General features: G+C 48.9%; 1 protein-coding gene across 7 annotated transcripts in view; it reads right to left on the reverse strand.

Annotated features, from left to right (window-relative positions):
* Nucleotides 1-20,550, reverse strand: part of LOC140424913 (voltage-dependent L-type calcium channel subunit beta-2-like) — a 656,293-nt gene that overhangs the window by 161,175 nt on the left and 474,568 nt on the right. The gene's annotated exons all lie outside the window — the stretch shown is intronic.

The following is a 20,550-nucleotide window of genomic DNA, read 5'->3' on the forward strand; positions in this document are numbered from 1 at the left end:
CGGGTAACAGTGTAAACCCCCCTCGGTCTGGGTCATTAACACTCCAATGTATGAAAGAAACATGACAATGTAAATATTTAAGAAGGAATTGTAACGTAAAGAGCAATATGTGTGTAATGTTATCAAAATTGAATGGAAGAAAGTCAAGGGAATGTGTAACTCTGATGGAAATGTACAGTCAAGACAATTCGAAATGTTCATGATAGATTTTATGAATAAAGTATATTTTTTGGGAAAAAAACTGGTCCCCACAAACGGGGACCAGATAGAACAACACTCATGGGGTCTCCAGGGGATGGGAGACCTCAGCTGCATGCCCTTTGGGCAGGGTGGTACCCTGACACTGCTCCTGGCACTACCTGCCTGGCACCCTGGGTTCCAGTCTAGCACTGTCAAGGTGTCAAGCTGGCATTTTGTTCACGGGGACCCTGCCGTAATGCATTGGGGTGGGGGTGGGGGTTTGCTTCGGGTGCCTCAGAGACTTAAAAATGACGTCCTGACCTCTTGCGACACTGAGGAGTTCCGGCGAGCGGAGCTCCACAGTGTACAAAATGGGGCTATGTGCAGCCTTGGCCGAGCAATCCCCGTTGAGGCCCCCTGTCAAACGCGAGTCGCATTTTCTAGCCTTGTGATTCTCGTCGCTGTGAGCACTGGGAGACACACATATAAACGCACTCGCTATGGGACTTTGTTCCCATTTAGTTAAATTGCACCTGATATATGTAATCTAGATTGACCTTGTCTTTTGAATGGGAAAGGCTTTTTGTGCCTGCTCAGGTTAATGGAACAGATTCCAAAGCACTGACTGCCGAAGAACAAAGGCGTGCTTACAAAAACCTGTATAAGATTTATTTCTCAACCGACAACATTAAAAATAGGCATATCTGGGTGTTTCAGGGACTTTGCTATTTGCAGATCAACAGTTTCATTTGCTTACGCAATAGTGATCACACTTTGTAAGTATGTTAGCTACCACATGCTCTGAGTCATCTTGAGGTTGTGAAAGGTACTCGATAAATCCAAAATGTTTGTCTTGAGCGAGTGTGGACACAGTGCCACAGTTGAAGATTCAATATGTCACGTAAAAAAGAATAAGTGCACGTGGAAAACCAAGATGGAACTAATAATGGAATGAAGAATGCAGAATAGACACTTTGGTCTATTTGTGACCTCTTGACTTATTTATTTTCTCCTTGGCCACACTGGAAAGAAAACTTCCACAAATTCTTCAGTAAATGGAAATTCAGAGTAATAAATTCAATCCAGACGGCAGGTTGCAAACCTAGTCTGCTTGGTTAGCCATTAAGGCTTCCCCTACATTGTAAACTTCAACTTCAGTGCAAAAAGTTGGCAGCTTCCCACCAATCTTAAACGGACAGTGCAAATCCAGAAATGATTTCCCAATCTGCGTCCCAATCAAAGCACAACCAGGCTCCCTGGAGACATGCGTTTGATAAATGCTTTTAGTCTCCTCTCACCCTTTATCTAAACATGTCTGGCTTGAGACACAGCTTTGAGAATCCATGCATCCAGACAACCACAGAAAACAGTTACAGATTCAACCAATACAGATTGACTCAGAGAGGAGCCAAATAATGCAAAACTTCGCCTGACTGAAATCCAAACTGCAATTCACAACTTCCCTTTCAATCCAGTCCCTTCAGCTTTAAAAATGAATTCCTTCCAATTATGGAATGGCACTCACAGAAAGGCCACGAGGAAAACCATTGTGGGAAAAAAATACCAAGCATCCCGTGTTCCAAATAATCAAGGAACGATTTCAGTAATTCAAATCATGGTCAAATAGAATTAGGATATTAGAGTATAAACTGTTCATAGGAACATATTAACATAAAAACAAGAATTTGCTCCACAATACAGCAAGATCCGTGATTTAACTCTATTTAAATCCGTGATATAACTCTATTCACCCACCTTTCCTCACTATCTTTAATTTTTTTAAATCCATTAATCTCACATCTAAAGTTAAGAATTGATCTGGCAACAAATGCCATTGCGGAAGAGAGTTCCAAACTTCTACCATCCTTTGAATTTCCTGGCTTCATCAAAGGCTGTCTCTAATTTTTAGTGCCTAACAGATAATTGGATAGATTGAGACAGATTACCAGTTCCCCTTAATATCTTGAAAACTGGAATCAAATCACACCTTGACCTTCGAAGTTCCAGGAGATACAACCATAGTTTGTCTAATAGAAACCGAAAACGCTAGAAATGCTCAGCAGGTCTGAGAACCTCTATGGCAGAGCAACAGTTAATGTTGCAAGTCAGCCACATCCACACAGAAAGTATGGGCAATTGCTCCTCATCATTTAAACTTTGGAATACAGGTACCGCTCAAAGTAAAAGGGACCAGGTATCATTCTATATATCTATGCTGCATTCCCTCCAAGACCGATGTATGCTTCCTAAGGTACGCCCAGAACAAGAACACACTACTCGGTCTCTGCAGTTTATGTCATATTTAACCAGGTCTCTGGGGCTTTTCGCAGGGATTATCTGAGATTACCACTTCTGCCATCCTTTATTATGCTAAAGAGGGACGCAATTCAAGAAAAAGCATTTTTCATTTCCTTTAGAGGGCTGAAGAGTAAATTTGATTACTTTCCAGGAACTTCAAACTGTTAAGTAAATCACTGATAACAGCCCCAAAAACGTCAAAACTGAACCCCACTAAAAATGTGAGCTGCTTTAAGTGCTACTGATATGTCTCTCGGTAAAGACTTGGTCTGAAGCTGGCATGGTTCCAACTGTGTTTCAGTGTGAAGAGGATCATTTAAAAGGTTCAAGATATTTGGAAATGTTAACACTGAGACCAAATATCTAAGTATAGAGTATCTAGCATTCCTCTGCGGGAACTGTGGGATTAAATATGGGAAGTGAAATTTGGAGGCATTGAGCCATATTTAATGTGGGTAATGAGGGTCTTTCCCATTTGCTGGACAGCCAGCAAAAGCCCTGCATCACCTCTTTTAGGGAAGGCCTGCTGCATTAAGTACCAATTAGGCATTTAACTGGGCAGTAGCTGGCCTTTCCCATGATCCCACCCGCCCACTGAGAGCGGCCTGCCAGACAGAGGCCAGGAGCTCTTCATTGCTCAGCAGCGCCATCAGGGAGCTGGTGGTTGTTGCTGGCACTACACCCACCTGAGGCCCAGGATCACCGAGGGTCTTGGGTTGGCGAGGGGATGAGCAACAATGACAGGTGGCACGGGGGGGGGGGGCAGTTCTCAATGACACGTCGCTTCTTGATGCCAGGCCATCAATAACTCATTAATTCAGTGTATCTGAACAAGGGGAACACCACACCTTCCCCTCTGGAATTCCAACAGGTTTGCAAACCTGTAAGATGAGATCCTTAAATGGGATAATAGCCAATTTAAGAGCACCAGTTTGTGGTAAGGTGTGAAATCTGTCCATGAGCCTTCTCACCCCAGTCTTCACCAGGGCAGAGATAGGAAGGCGGTGGTGTAGCTGCCAGCTACCCTCCCATCCAATTAATTACCCCCACTATAACATGTGCTACAGGCAGGGCTGGGGAAATTCCATCCAGTATAACCACAGTTTTACCAGGTTGTGCGCAAGATGTGGTCTTACCAATATTGGTACAATTGTAGCAAAACTTCCCTACTTTTATCAAAGCAAATTACTGATGCTGGAATCTGAAACAAAAACAGAAAATGCTGGACAATCTCAGCAGGTCTAACAGTATCTATGGAGAGAGAACTGAGCTAACTTTTCAAGTCTGGATGACTCTTTGTCAAAGCTAGAGAGAACTGGAAATAGGGTCAGATTTATACTGTTGTGAGGTGTCGGTGCATGGAGCAGTGGGGCTGGATAACTTCCATCAATCTGTTTCTTCCTCAACATTGTCTCTCCTCCCCCCACCCCACCCCACTAGGGTCATCTGTTCCCTGTTCCAAGTTGTCCTTTGACACACTGTTTACCTTTGTTCGGCCATTAATACATTGGCATCGCTTAATATGCCACCATCAGCACCCTTCTTAGTGATTATCACCACCATTTACATTCCCTTTGTCTTTTTGTCCACAACATCTTTGTCAATGTCCATGGCAATGATAATACCAAGTTAGGTGGGAGGGTGAATTGTGACGAGGATGCAGGGATCCTACAGAATGATCTGGACAGGTTAGGCAAGTGGGCAAAGCAATGGCAGATGCAATAAAATTTGGATAAGTGTGAGGTTATTCACTTTGGAAGCAAAAACAGGAAGGCAGATTACTACCTGAATGGTTGCAAATTGGGAAAGGGGAGTGTGCAGCGGGACCTGGGTGTCCTTGTGCACCATTCGCTGAAGGTAAGCATGCAGGTGGTAAAGCAGGCTAATGGTATGTTGGCCTTCATTGCGAGAGGTTTCGAGTATAGAAGCAGGGATGTGTTGCTGCAATTATACAGGGCCTTAGTGAGGCCACACCTGGAGTAGTGTGTGCAGTTTTGGTCTCCTTCTTGGAGGAAGGATGTTCTTGCTCTCGAATGAGTGCAGCAAAGGTTTACCAGACTGATTCCAGGGATGGCGGGACTGTCATATGAGGAGAGATTGTTCTCGCTAGAGTTCAAAAGAATGAGGGGGGAATCGCATAGACTTATAACATTTTAACGGGACTAGGCAGGGAAGATGTTACCAATGATGGGTGTGTCCAGAACCAGGGGCGTCATTCTCCGCCGGCGGGAGTCTCCGTTCTGCCGGCGCCCGGGGGTTTCCCGACGACGTGGGGCTGCCCCACAATGGGAAACCCCAGACTCCCGCCGGCCGGTCGCCGCAGAAATGTGGCGGGGCGGGTAGGAGAATTTCGCCCCAGGAGTCGCAGTCTGAGGATTCAGGGTAAACCATTTCGGACAGATATAAGGAGACATATCTTCATACAAAGAGTGGTGAGCCTGTGGAATTCATTATCACAGGAAGTAGTTGATGCTAAAACTTTGAATCTATTCAAAGGCGGCTAGGTATAGCACTTGGGGAGAATGGATTCAAAGGCTAAGGGGAGAAAGCAGGATTAGGCTATTAAGTTGGATGATCAGCCATGATCGTGATGAATGGTGGAGCAGGCTAGAATGTACAAAAGGCCTTCTCCTGCACCTATCGTCTATGTATCTATGTATTTCCAAGTTCTGCAATTTCTATTTGAATAATATCCCTTTTCTTAATTCTTCCTGCCAAAGTTGTCAAGTTCACAGTTTCCCAGATTATACTTCATCTGTTGCTGTGTCAAAAACCTGGAACTCTGTCCTGATCAGCTGTGTGTATGCACCGACACCACAGGGACTGCAGTGGTCCAAAAAGACAGCTAACCATCACCTTTTCAAGGGGCAATTAGGAATGAGCAGTAAATGCTGGCCTCGTCAGCGATGCCAACATCTCATGAACAATTTTTTTAAAAACCTGCCACATTTTCATCTACTCACTTAATCTATGTATCACAATGCAGATTCCTCATGTCATCTTCACAACTTATTCTCCAAACCATCTTGGTGTCATCAGAAATTTAGCAATCATACATTCAGTCCTATCATCCAAGACATTAATATAGATGGTAAATAGTTGAAGTTCCAGTATTGATCCTTGTGAGATGCCATGTTAGATCTTGCCAACATGAAAGTGACCCATTTATGTATATTCTCAGTTTCCGGAGGCTAACCAATCCTTTATCCAAGCTAATACGTCGTCCGTCCGGCCCACAGGGAGAGCTCTTGTTTTGTGCAGTAATCTTTGATGTGGCACTTTGTCAAATACTTTCTGAAAATCTAATAACATCCCATCCACATGTTCCCTTTTATCCACATTGCTTTTTAACTTCCTAAAAAGAACATTAATATATTAGTCAAGTGCTAGTTTCCTTTCATGAAGCCATATTGAGTTTCGATGTATAAGCATCATCTGTGGAGAGAATAACACGGTTAACTTCTTGAGTCCATTGACCCTTCTCCAGAACAGTTCTGAAGGGTCAATGGACTTGAAACATTGGGCGCGATCATCCCAAAAGGGAACAAAGTCCCCGAGTGAGCAGGTTTAGCCACGTGTTTCCCACCACTCGTAGTGCCGAGACACGAGGCTATACTCGCGTTGAAAAAGAGGTCAAAACAGGAATGCACGGCCATGGCCACACATAGTCCTATTTTTTATAATGGGAACTCAGCTCACCGGAACTCCCTGTAGCGCGAGATCAATATGCTATTTTTAAATGGCGGCCCAATCTCAGGCCCACAAAAAATATCCCCAACCTCCCCCCAGCTCTGATGCAACATGGGAGGGTCCCCCGCATCCTCCAACACCCACGGTGGGCAAGCCTGGCCCAATTGCGCACGTGCAAAAAATGCCAGCTTGGCACCCTGGCAGTGTCCCTGCCAGCAGTCAGTGCCTGGCTGGCACCCAGGCAGCACTACCTGGTTATCCAGGTGGCACCAGCAGTGCCAGGGCACCATCCTGCCCAAGGGACATGCAGCTGGGGGCCTTCGATCCCCTTAGAGACCCCCCCCCCCAAGAGTTCCATTCCATCTGTTACCACTTTGTGGGGACCAGTACCAAATAGAGCTCGCCTGAGGTCTCCAAGGCAAAGGGCCTGAATCCCAAAGCCTCAGGTACGTCGGGAATCTGCACATTACAGTAAGGCTTACTGCAGTTTAATATGCAGTTTGCCAAAAACTGGGGCAAAACTCTCCCCCAACGGCGCGATGTCCGCCGACTGGTGCCAAAAACGGTGCCAATCAGACGGGCATCGCGCTGGCCCAAAGGTGCGGAATGCTCCGCATCTTTGGCGGCCTAGCCCCAACATTGAGGGGCTAGGCCGACGCCGAAGGGATTTCCGCCCCGCCAGCTGGCGGAAATGGCGTTTGTTGCCCCGCCAGCTGGCGCGGAAATGCGGCGCATGCGCGGGTGCGTCAGCGGCCGCTGACAGTTTCCCGGCGCATGCGCGGGAGCGTCAGCGGCTGCTGAAAGTTTCCCGCGCATGTGCAGTGGGGAGAGTCTCTTCCGCCTCCGCCATGGTGGAGGCCGTGGCGGAGGCGGAGGGGAAAGAGTGCCCCCACAGCACAGGCCCGCCCGCGGATCGGTGGGCCCCGATCGCGGGCCAGGCCACCATGGGGGCACCCCCCGGGGTCAGATCGCCCCGCGCCCCCCCCAGGACCCCGGAGCCCGCCCACGCCGCCTGGTCCCGCCGGTAAATACCAGGTTTGATTTACGCCGGCGGGACAGACAATTTCTGGGCAGGACTTCGGCCCATCCGGGCCGGAGAATTGAGCGGGGGGTCCCGCCAACCGGCGCGGCCCGATTCCCGCCCCCGCCCAATCTCCGGTACCGGAGACTTTGGCGGGGGCGGGATTCACGGCGGCAAACGGCCATTCTCTGACCCGGCGGGGGGTCGGAGAATGACGCCCCTGATCCCGGCCCTTGCAACGTCTCCTGAGATTGCGTTGAATCTCGCGAGGCTTTGCGAGCTGGGTGGATCCCGGGAGCAGGTTCTCCCGGTCTTCACCGGCCACGCTGCACCACGGCGAGCTGCTTTACCAGCGCATCGTGGCTGGAAGATCGCGCCTGAAAACTCTGTTTCCCCTCCACAACTGTTGCCAGGCCCGATGAGATTTTCCAGCATTTTACTTTTATTATTGATTTTCTAAGTGCCTTACTAAACTCCTTAATAAATAGATTCCAGCATTTTTTCGGTGACAGACATTAAAATGAAGTTTCATGCTTTCTGGTCTCCATCCTTTCTTGAGCAGAGGCGTTAATCGCTATTTCCCAATCTGATGGAGCTTTTCCAGAATGGAGGGAATCTTGGAAAATACAACCAATACATCTACTATTTCAGCAGTCACTTCTATTCAGTCCCAAGGATGAAGTGTGTCAGATTTTAGTTCTCTTTCCCTGGTGATTGTAATGGTTTTAAGTTCCTCCCTCCCACCTCTTTCCTCTTTTGATGTACATTTATTTCTGGGACTGTATCCTCTGCAGGGGAAAAAGACAGATGCAGAATATCTGTTCAATTTATTTTCCAGAATAGAGAACTGACATTCCCTTTATTTGCTCTTTTCCTTCGGAGAAAAAATCTTCCCTGTTTTTATATTCATAGCTAGTTTTCTCTCATGCTCAAATCTCTTCCCCAATTTTTTGCCATTCTTTGCTTTTTTTATAGATTCTGTCCAATCTTCTAACCTGCCACTAATCTTTACGGAATTGTATGCTTTTTTTTCTATTTGGTATGACCTTTGACTTCCTTAGTTAACCTCAGATGTTATGCCCTTCCTCTAGAGTCTCTCTTTCTCACTGGAATGTAACTTTGTTAAATATTTCCTTAAATGTTTGCCAATGCATCTCTATTGACTTGAAGCATTATGGTAGCACAGAGGTTAGCACTGTTGCTTCACAGCATCAGGGTCCCAGGGTCACGGACTGCGCCAAGACTGCACGTTCTCCCCGTGTCTTCAGGGGTTTCCTCCGGGTGCTCCAGTTTACTCCTACAAGTCCCAAAAGACGTGGGCGGGATTCTCCGTTGCCCGATGCCGAAACCGGGAACGGCCAACAGCAGCGAATAGTTCCCGATGCCAAAATTGGGGCAGGCGCAGTTTGGCGCTGAATTGTGATGCTCCGCCCCCTCCAAATCGGGGTTATTGCGCAGTTGCGACCGTGTTTGCATCTCATTATCGAGCCCACCTGCAATGCTCCGCCTCCGATGGCCCGAGTTCCCAATAGCATGGGCCACATGTGGTCTCAAAAGTCGTGAGCCTGGCATGGTGGTTGTGGAGCGAGAGAGAGAGATTATCATAGAATTTACAGTGCAGAAGGAGGCCATTCGGCCCATCGAGTCTGCACCAGCTCTTGGAAAGAGCACCCTACCCAAGGTCAACACCTCCACCCTATCCCCATAACCCAGCAACCCCACCCAACACTAAGGACAATTTTGGACACGAAGGGCAATTTATCATGGCCAATCCACCTTACTCTAAGAGGGCATACGGACAGTGTCCTGCACCGTCATACGTCGCCGACAGTCATGTCGCTGGCAGGGAGGGAGGGGGTGGGGAGGGCTTCTGCTAGGGCTGGGGGGTTGGCCGGGTACGTGGTCCAGCATCTTTTCAGGCACGATAGGTGCGTGTGGGGGGGGGGGGGGGTAACTGTACGCGCAGCTGCAGCCGGTCAGCCCTATACATGTCCAGCACGGACCCGCCGATTCTCCCACCATTTTCCGCATGTTCCGTGGGTATTTCACGCGGCGTTGGTGCTAGCCCCTCACCGGTACCGAAATCAGGAAATTCCAGGGAGTCGGAGGTCTGTTGGATCCCTGGACTCAGCTGAGTTCCCGTCAGGTGCTGAGCCTCTGGAGAAGGTTCTCCCAGAGTTTATGCAGATGATGGGACACAGCCGTAACATCCAGGGGGGAAATCAGGTGCATTCCAGCAACGTCATAACCGATTAGAGAAATCCCAAAGGCTTTGGCCGCAGGAGAAGTTGCCGAGTATGCCCGGCACGAGACCAACATTGCTATGGTGGCAACCGCAGTGAAAAATCTGGAGCACGATGTCCGCGTCTTGACGAGTGGTGTCTAAGGCATGGCTCAGTCTGTGACTATCATGACAGAGGACATCAACATCATGTTCCAATCACTGAGGGATGTGTCCCAGCCACCGGTGGATATTGCCGAGGCATGCCAGAGGAGCATCAGTCCTTGAGGAGCAGCGCTGAGTGCGCCAACACCTTAGTGCAGACAACAGGGAGTGGCCAGGGCTGACAGAGCCAGATGACTCAGGAGGCCTCTACAGCTCACTCCAGCCCACCCCTCCCCATCCCACCCCTCCCCCCGTCTTCCACCCCTCCCCCGTCCCATGGAGTCCCCCAGGCTCTACAGACACCATCAGGGAGGAGGAAGCACTGGAGGCCAGCCTGGTGCCTTTCACCAAGGAGACAACAGCAGTCTCCATTTCTTCCGAATCCCCCCCTCCTGACACTAGCGCACCTCAAGGTCAGCAGGCAGAACAGGTTAGCATGGTGATGCGAGTGTCACTGGTACGTCAGCCGGGGCTCCATTGCTTTCGGCTCTCCTGCCAGGGCATCAAAGACCACAGGACGCGGAAGGCGGCTGGCTGCCCCCAACTCTGATGTGCATCTTTAGGATATACTTAGACGTAGCACTAGACTGGAAAAGATCAAGAAGATTGAGGAGCACTGAGTGGGCACTCTGTTTTTTTTGGGGGGGGCACTATCTGTAGCCAGGGGGAATTGAAATGTCAGGTGTTCACTATTAAAACATGTAATACCTGACAAATGTGAGCCCAATGTCACGCTAATCTTCCCAATGGGCCTGCCTGCACCCTCATCCCTGGTTGCCCTCCGCTCCCCCCAGCCCCCAGGCAGAGTGGCCCAAGATTAAGTCCCCTGATGCAGACCCTGTTCAAAGGATGTGAGTGAGCGTTCTGTCAGCAGAAAGACAGGAGTTAGACTTTTGCAGAAACTGAGGAGCATCAAAGCTTTCCTCACAGTGAGTTATATGGCGACCCGCTGACACAGGCCCATCGCACTGGGGTGATGTTACTCAGACCCTTGGAGGGTGGAACAGAGTGGTGTGGTATGAGTGGGTGGGAGGAAAGGAGGGTACTGGTGGGATAGGGAAAGGAGGGAAATGTGGAGAAGCAGAAGGAGGGAAATGGGGGTTCAGCTGACAGACATAGCCATGTTCTATGTAAATAGGGTGTCGGACCGTTGCCGCCGCCAGTCCTCCATCCTTTGGCACCTCCCGCGCTCTTCCTCCAGCCCCTCCTGGTCCACCTCCTCCTCAAGAGATTGCATAGCCCTCCTCCTCCTGCATGTTGCCCCGCTGCTCTGCCAGGTTGTGAAGGGCACAGGAGACAACCAAAAAGCAGCAGATCCTCTGGGGGGTGTACTGCGCTGCACCAACAGAGCTGTCCAGGCATCAGAACCGCATTTTAAGCAGTCCGATGCGCTGCTCAACAACAGAACTGGTGGCAGCATGGGCCTTATTATATCGTGTCTCCGGCTTGGTCTCAGGCCTTCGCAACAGGGTCATCAGCCAGGACCTCAGTGGGTACCCCTGGTCCCTCAAGAGCCAATCCGTCATCCTGGGATGATCCTCGAAGACCCAGGGGAACTCCGAGTGCCCCAGGGTGTAGCAGTCATGCATGCTCCCAGGATAGCGAGCACAAACGTGCATGATACGGAGGTGGTAGTTACTCACAATCTGAACATTCAGGCAGTGGAACCCCTTCCTGTTAATAAAGGGCACTCCCCGATGTCCCGGTGTGTGCAAAGCGACATGCGTACCATCTATTATCCCCTGGACCAGCCCGGCGATGGTGGAGAATCCTGCAGCCTGGACATCTTGGTGGGTCTGGTCCAACTCAAATGTGATATAGTTGGATGCCCAGACATACAGGGCATTTGTGACCTCCCAGATGCACCAGTGGGGGCTGTACCTTGTGAAGTGCCTCACCGGTCCCCACTCGAGCCCTGGAATGAGCCGGTTGGATAAGCGTGGAGGGCTGCGGTGACGTTCTCAGCCACTGGGAGCGGGTGGCTTCCTCCTCATGGTGTGCCAGGTCCGCGAGGACATGGCACAGGTGCCACACTGTCTCTTCGTTGAGACGGAGTCTCAAGCGGCACATGCTGCACGTCATCCAACAATGCCTGTACACCTTGGTCTGTCGCTATCCTCCCCCTCTGGGTTTCTCCTCGGCCTGGTGGGCAGCCATGTCTTCAGGGTGTGCGGCGCCCCCCCTGCTCACGGGGTGCCGCCTCCAGTCTGTGTCATCACTACTGCCGCCTTTTCCGGCATCTGCCTACCTCGGCTGCCACCAGCAACGTGAGGGCAGCCTCTGCGGGATCCGCACCAAAGATTTTTTAATGTGGAAGGAATTGGAGAAGGAGAGAGACAATATGTTAGGGCTCAAATCCCACAAGTAACCCCCCCCCCCCCCGCCACCCTTACCATGACAGTCCTGCCTTCTCTCAGAGTACCGTCCAGCGAGCCAGTTGTGCAGGAACACCTTGCTGTGCACACTCATCCCCAACCACATCAGGAGACACTCGATCTCCACTGGGAACATTAGGGAGACTGTGCTCAGGTGCCCTCCCTACGATCCAGACATTTACCCATTATCCACGAGAGGATCCCAGTGCTGAAGGCCTGCTCTTTCGTGTTTGATTGTTCACAGGTGGTTTTGCTGACGCTCCTAGAGTTCAGGCTTCAAAGATTGCTCGAGATGCAATGCACTAATCATCCTCGGAGGCATGGCATGTGTACCCTGGAGTAAGCGATTGAGAGTTGACAATATTTTGTTTAATAAACGGTCAACAGTAACAAATATTTGAAACTCAACCACGTAACATTCCACATATCACACTAACCATTAAAATCAACAAGGAAACATCGTTGTTCCATATTGGTACCAATACAAAGCTACATCAACTCCTTTTCATTAAAACAAAACAAACACACGGTATCACCCCTTGCAGGTTCCTCAACCGAAACGAAGGATAAGCCGGAGAATGTATTGTCATGTCCAGAACGTTGTTGTGGAAATGATCTGCCCATCAATGTGTTATTTGTTCCACGTATCAGTGCCATTTTGCGTCCAGGAGCCGCAGTTGTGCAGACCCTCCCACATGGCCCAATCTCACCGGAATCAAATCTTGGCATCCACCTATTCCACTGGCATTCAAGGTGCAGTTGAACATCCTTGACTTCCAGTGTGTTAAACCGGAGGTGACATGCCAGTTACATGCAGCACTCACCACACCAGCAACAAAAGCACCAGCAATTCTGCGAAAGCAGTTCTTCAACGGCGTCATCAGGTGACCCATTTGGATCAATGTTGCATACCAGGTCCCGCAGCATCTTCTTCCTTCAAACCAATTGCTTTCTGAACTCCTATGTCCCCCTGAGCACGGTGTTCCAGGACCCAGGTACCTTAGAAAATATTGTCCTTCTTGCCAATTGTAGAAAAGGAAGGAAACAGCAACAGCAGCCTCCAGGCATTTGCAGCCACCAGTAGGAGCAAGCAGCAAATACAACCTGCACCTGTGACGTGCTCTCACAACTAATAAGGCCAATTCGTAATTTACAATGGCCTTCAGTTGTGAAGCTAGAGGCTGCTCACAGTCAAAGGGAGTGAAACTGACTTTCAGCATTGAAGGCATAACAAGACTCTGTCCTGGAAGAATTTAGAAGGACAGACAGGCTGCAGCTTGCCCCGGATATGGCTCTCCACAATATTTAAAGATGGCTTGTGTAGCCATGTAAAACGGCTGACTCCCGATTAGAATAGCCAAACCCCGATTTAAAATGGCGAACGGAAGAGGCTGATGGGAAAATCAGACAACAGGACTCAAACAGACAGCTGCAGGTAAAACAGTGTATTCGTCTCTGGGGAAGCCAGACCGAATCGATACCTGCAGCCATCAACATAACAACACCCCAGCCATCTGCATATTAATCAGCAATCCTCGGGAACAATTGATACAAAATAGACACACAAAGCCGACCCAGACCTTTCGACGCCAGCAGGGGCTAACACAAAGAAAGGTAAACCACCACCCCTCGATCAAGGAATCGCTCCAGCATTGGAGAATATCGAACCAAGTGATTGGGACAAAGTCCAATCACTTGGAACCAGGTACAAGGTCTGCCCCGAGAGGCGGGAAGCCCCTGGGGACTATAAGAATAGGGGCCAAGTTCAAATCAACCCTTCTTCTCCTCTCCGCACCCTTCGAGACCCTTCTACAAGAGAACTTAAGTTTTACTCCAACGATCGCTACCAGATAGGCACTCCTGACTATCGACCTGTACCAGCTTTTAAATCCCGCAGGCTCAGAACCCATTCGAAGGGCCATTCGTTTCCCTGACCTGGTGGGCCATTTCCAAAGTTAAGTATTGGCCTGCTAGTTGTAGGAAGTAGCTGAGAAGTAGAATTAATGTAGGAGTATTAATTGCTGTATATAATAAATGAGCGTTGATTTAACTCTTACTAAGCGGTGTGTTGGATTATCAGAAAGATACCTAGCGACTCAAGAGCAAAGGTGTCAGAATTAGAGCAATTAAACTAAGGCTAAAACGAGCAACACTTGAAGGCCTTGCAGATGCTAAGCCCCTCATCTCCGCGGCCCAGGGGCAACCTCCAACCTGGAATGCTTTAGTCCCTGACCAAGCCCAACCACCCTAAGGGGTCCTTCCTGAGCTCCGGTGCCCTTGAGCCGCATGGCAGAAAATGAAAATGGCTACTTACCTCCTCACCTCCCCTCAGCAGCTTTTGCATCAGCTTCACGTTTTTAAAAAGGAGTACTAAACGTCGCCCGCGTGATTTCTCGCTGGTGATTCAGGTATTTCCCGGAGGCCGCTGCATTCACCTTCAATCTCGCAAATGAGATGGAAATTAATGCAAATGAGGGTTAATGATATTCTCTCTATCTTTGGGCAAGATATAGAACTTGCCATTGGGAGCGGGCTGGGTGAATTGCAAACTGGTTCGCGCCTGGCGCAAATCTCGATTTTGGCCTTTCCCCTATTTATCTGGCGCACTCTGATCTGCCCATGTCTCAGTGCACATTAGCAGATCTAGAATAACCTGCTCGCTGGTTGGCCCTGACACACAAAGAAATTGTGCTGAAAACATTTTATTAACTCATCTTCCAGACTACCTTTGCCAATTTGATTCACCCAACTATATGGAGGTTAAAATCACCCTTGATTATTGCCCTGTCTTTGTCACAAGCCCCCATTATTTTTTCCTGTATGTACCATCCTACAGTGTGGTTACTGTTAGAGGGGTTATAAACCACTCCCACAAGTGACTATCAATCGTTACTATTTCTTATCGTCACCCAAATTGATTCTACGGGTACGATTCAACGGCCACACAGTGCCTAAAAAGCAGCTTGCACGTCGCAGGGTGGCCAATAAGAGCCGGGAGACACCCCTCCCCAATCTATCCAGCTCACAGCACCTCACGAGAGCCAACGCGATCTCACATGACGTTGCGATGTAAATCCCGCCAAGACGTTGTGATGTAAATCACTTTTTTAGTAAATCTGCATATTAGACCGAAACAGTTAGTCTCACTCTAATGTGCAGATTCCCAAGGTACCGGAGGCTTTGAGATTCAATCCCTTTGCCTCAAAGATCCAAGGCTAGTGCCATTCAGCAGTGGTCCCCACAAATGGGGATCAGACAGAACAGCACTCATGGGGGTCTCGTAGGGGATCAGAGGCTCCCAGCTGCATACCCTTTGGGCAGGGTGGTTCCCTGGCACTGCTGGTGACACCTGGGAACCCTGGCAGTGCCACCTGGGTATGAGGCTGGGCACCAAGGTGCCCAGGTATCACTGTCATCTGGCATGGGCACTGCCAGGTTGGCACTGCAAAAGTGCCACGCTGGTATTGTTTGCGTGCAATCAGGCCAGGGGTGCTCTGCATGGGTGTTGGGGGATAGTGTCGGGGGCCTCAGAGATCGGGACGCCATTTAAAAATGGTGTCCCAATCGCTCACCACACTGAGGATTTCCGACAAGTGGAGCTCCTCAGTGTGCAAAACGGGGCTACGTGCGGCCTCGGCCTCGCGTTCCCTGCTGAGGCACCTAATGCAACACAAGTCGCGTTGAATTGCCTTGTATTTCTTGGCACTGCAAGTGCCGGAAACCACACAGCTAAACGCACTCACGATGGACTTTGTTCCCATTTAGTTGAATTGAGCCCTATATCTTGTTCTCATGAACTAAAATCAACTTTCTCTATTGTACCAATGTCATCCTTAATTAACAGAGCTACAACTCCAGTTTTCCTACCTTCAGAACCTTCCAAAATGTCATGTAACCCTGAATATTCAGGTCTCAGCGTTTGCATCTTGCAGTCATGTCTCTGTAACGGCCATCCATTTATTCCTATTTGAGCTGTCAATTTATCTGCTTTGTTACGAATGCTAGACGCATTCTGATAGAGCAATTTTTACAATCTCGTCTTTATCTGCTGCCTCATTCTTAAGCTTGTACACTCTGTCCCTTCCTGCCACACTCAGATTATCACTTCTCTTACTGCTACTTGTCAGATCTTCCCACACTTGTTCCCTGCTCCCACTATTTAATTTGAAGCCCTCTCCACTGCCTAGTTATACAATTCATGGGAGCAATGGTCGTAGCATGGCTCAGGCAACAGTTATCCCAATGGTACAACTCTGTCCTTCCCCAGTACTGGTGCCAGCGTCTCATTTCTCCCATACAAATTTTGAACTGCGCATTAAACACCCGTTCTTATTTACACCAATTTGCTTGTACACTCAGGTAATAATCCAAAGATTATTACCTTCGTGGTTCTGCTTTTTAATTGGACCTCTAACTGCCCATACTCCCTCAGCAGACTCTTGTCCCTAGTCCTACCTTTGTGAATGTACCAAATGAACGACAATCACTGGATCCTCCCATGGCAACTTCCTCTCCAGCCCAGAGCAGATGTCCTGAAACTTGACATTGGGCAGGCAGCCTAGCTGTCTGGACTTCTGCTTTCAACTGCAGAGAACTGCTTTTATCCCCTGACCATACTGTCCCTCCTACCACTATATTCCTATTTACTCCCTCTACTTGAATGGCTTCCTATACCACGGTGCTATGGTCAGTTCGTTCATCCACACTTCAGACTCCCATGTGAACGATTCAATTTCAGGGTGACAGCATTCGCTGCCACTCCAGCAGCCAGACTATAACCACGCATGCCGAAATGGTGCAGTTCATAGCTGCTTTAATTCATCCTCCAAGTCTATCTGCTGTTTACCCACTAACAGCCTTCCACCAGCTATGTAGAGGCACTAAGAGTGCTCCTGGCACACAGAGGGCAGGCACCAAGAGAATTCACAAGGGTGATCAGTTGACTCTTCGATGCAATATGTCATGTGTTCATTTATAAATCTGGTTTGGAATGTTTTTTGAATTGTTGCATTGCAAAGCAGAAGCTGTGATTTTCAGTGACAGAGGAAAAGCAAAGTGCAGGATTGCTAGTGAATGGGGAATTTGGGATGTGGTTGTTGGTGGTATATTCTGAGAAGTTCGTATGGAAATCCTCATCATTCCTCATGCTCCTAAGCTGCTCACCCATTAGTGTGTGGCATGGCCTAAAGTCTCATCATGAGGTTGTGCGCTTGAGGCTGACCACCAAGAAACTTGATACGTACTCTGACAAAGATGTAGCATACCTGGATTTCCAAGAGGCAGTCAAGAAGATGCCACACAAAAGATTAATAACGGATCATGGAGTCTTGGGCGACATTTGTTAAAGGATTGGTTAATGGATAGAACTCAAAGAGTTGGCAAAAATGGAGCATTTTTGAAGTTTGCAGATAGTGAATAGTGGAGTGCCGCAGATATCAGTGCTGCGGCCTCCACTATTTACAATCTATATTAATGACTTAGATGAAGAGACAGAGAGTAAAATAACTAAGTTTGCTGATGATATCAGCTAGGGGGAAAGGTAAGCTGCAGGGAGGACATAAAGAGACTGCATAGAGATATCGACAGGTTAAGTAAGTGGGTAACGGCAGATGGGAAGTGTGAATTGTTCACTTTGGACGTAAGAATAGAAAAGCAGTTTATTTTTAAGTTGTGAAACTTGTAAATGTTGATTTTTAGAGAGACTTCAGTGTACTCGTAAAAGAAACACAATGTCTGCATTGTTATGGGCCAGGGTTTAGAGAACCCCAAAGTGTATCATGGAGTTCACCTGACCCACAACTTTTAATAGATTGTGGTATGGGGAGCACACGGCCCACTCTACAGATGTGGTGGAGCAGAAATGGAAAAGTATTTTTTTTAAACAAAACAATGTTTATTCTATGAACTCAAGTTAACCTTTTTAAAACATACAGTGAACATCTTAGCAACCATCAATTCAAATACAACACCCAAAGAATACAACACTAAGTAATCCTTAGTAACTTCCCAAACAACATCCAGAAGACAAAAGAAACACCTTTTAACAGAAGCACATTAGGTTTACATTCACTACTGAGAACATTTATAATTCGGAATTCACCAAATGATCAAGAGATAGTCTCTTCATGGCAGAGTGAACAACAGTACACCTGCTCTGTCTGTCTTCAGCTCCAACACTGAAAATGAAACTAAAAGACACCCTGCAGCAAATAGCCCAAAACAATAGTAAAAAGCTGACAGACAGCCCAGCTCCACCCACACTCTGACATCACTGCAGTAATAAACACCCATTTCTTAAAGGTACTCTCACTACAGATATTTATATATACACCCATTTAGAAACACACATTTCTTAAAGGTACTCTCACATGACAGCATACAGGTGTAACATGCAATAAGGAACGCAAATGGTATGTTGGTTTTTGTTACAAAGATACTGGAATACAGGGTTGTTCTTCAATACCCAAGTATGAGTTGTACGGGGGATTTTGGTGGGACGACATCAGGAGTACGATGTTCTGTTTTAGTTTTCACATTTAAATAAGGATATATTTGCATTAGAGGCAGCATAGAAAAAGTAAATTAGATTGATCCCTGGGATTAGGGGGTTGTTTCATGATGAGATGTTGAGCAAATTGGGCTGATAATCTATGGAGTTTAGAGGAATGAGAGGCAATCTCATTGAAACCCAAAAGATTCTGAAGAGACTTGATACAGTATTTGTCCCTGTTGGTCAGTGGAATCTGAAACACGGGGAGCACAGTCTCAGGATAAGGGACCTATCACTTAGGGCAGAGATAAGGAGAAATTACTTCACTCAAAGGGTTGGAATTCTCTACCCCATTGGGTTGTGAATGCTTCTTTGCTGAATATATTTAAGGCTGGGATGAACAGATTTTTGGTGTCACAAGGAATCTGGGTAGCAGATGGCAAAATGGAACTGAAGCCCACAAATCAGCCACGATCATATTGAATGATGGAGCAGGCTCGGTGGACCATATGGTCTACTCTTGCTCCTTGTGCCAAGTACTGCAGGGCTCCTCCAGAGTGGTTCAAGCAGCAGCAGTACTGTTTCAGAATGCCAATTTTCAGTTCTATCACATTGCATCTGCCACCATAATTTTCATTGTGTGCATTTTGTTGTGAATGTAGAATTACTGATAATTCACCAGTGCACTGTGTTATGTTATTAACCCTGTGGGCTCTACCTATGGGCCATTGTGTGGCTTCACCCACAGGAGATATGTTGGGGCATGTACGGGCTCCGCCCATGGCTCCACCCCCTTTACAGGAAGCATAAGAGCTGCTGATCTGCGGGGCCGCCTTCAGTGTTGTACCGGTCACAGGCAGGATCAGTTCTAAGCGGATTAAAATCACGGTTTACTTCTCCACGTGTCTTCAAGTGAATTGATGGTCGCATCAAATTAATCAACTTAAAATACTACTATGGAATCAGCCCTCAAACCTGACAGACTGGAACTCCATCCACAGGCCGTGGAGGCGAAATACATTTTTTCACATTGGCTTCGATGCTTCAAGGCCTATCTCGCCGCGTTGTCTACGCCATCCGTCACTGACGAACAGAAGCTGAGCCTCCTCCATGCATGGGTGAGCCATCGCATTTCTGTCCAGCTCGACAAAGCCGCTTCCTATACAAAGGCCCTCGCACTACGCAAACGCCTCTATGTGCGGCCTGTGAACGAGGTATATGCGCGACACGTCTTCACCACTCGCCGCCAGCGCCCGGGGAGTCGCTAGATGATTACCTACGTGACCTCAAAGCCCTCGCACGCAACTATAACTACCAGGCCGTTACGGCCACTCAGCACATGGAGCTCGCCGTCCAAGACATTTACGTGGCGGGGGTCCGATCGAACTATGTGAGACAGCGCCTGATCGAAAAAGGGGCCCAGGCCCTGGACGACATGGTAAAACTGTCTCTCTCTCTGGAGGCCGCTTTTCAGAGCCTTACTGCATTCCCAGCCGATCACGTGACCCCCTCGTGGGCCCCCGACCCAAGACTAACCCAGGCCTGTGACGCGCGTCCGCCTGCCCATCATGGGGGGCAACCCTGCTACTTTTGCGGCCAGTCCCAACACCCCCGACTGCACTGCCCGGCCCGCAACGCGAACTGCAGCAGCTGCAGGCGAAAAGGACACTTCGCCAAGGTCTGCCTGGCCAGGTCTAAGAACTCGAACTCACAGACCCGATCCACAGACTCACAGGCCCGCAGACCCCGCAAGGTGGCAGCGTGTCTGCCGACTCCACCTCCGCATAACATGTGCGACTCATGGGGGCCGCCATCTTGGCCATCCTCCCCCACGTGGCCGGCCACGTGCGATCCATGGGGGCCACCACCTTGGACGCCATCTTCCTCACCGTCCGCCACGCTCAACCAACGAGGGCCGCCATCTTGGCCGCCTTCTGCTACGCCGCTCGACGCGTACGACCTACACGGACAGCCATCGCGGGGCCGCCCCAGCACCTCCGATCACGCCGCCGGCTACCCACACCTCAGCGCGGTCACCCTGGACCAGTCGCGACCTAAGCACCTCCGGAGCTCCATGATGGCCGTCCGGGTTAACGGGTACGAGACATCT

Source organism: Scyliorhinus torazame, chromosome 6 (assembly GCF_047496885.1).
Source record: "Scyliorhinus torazame isolate Kashiwa2021f chromosome 6, sScyTor2.1, whole genome shotgun sequence".
Classification (NCBI taxonomy): Eukaryota; Metazoa; Chordata; class Chondrichthyes; order Carcharhiniformes; family Scyliorhinidae; genus Scyliorhinus; species Scyliorhinus torazame.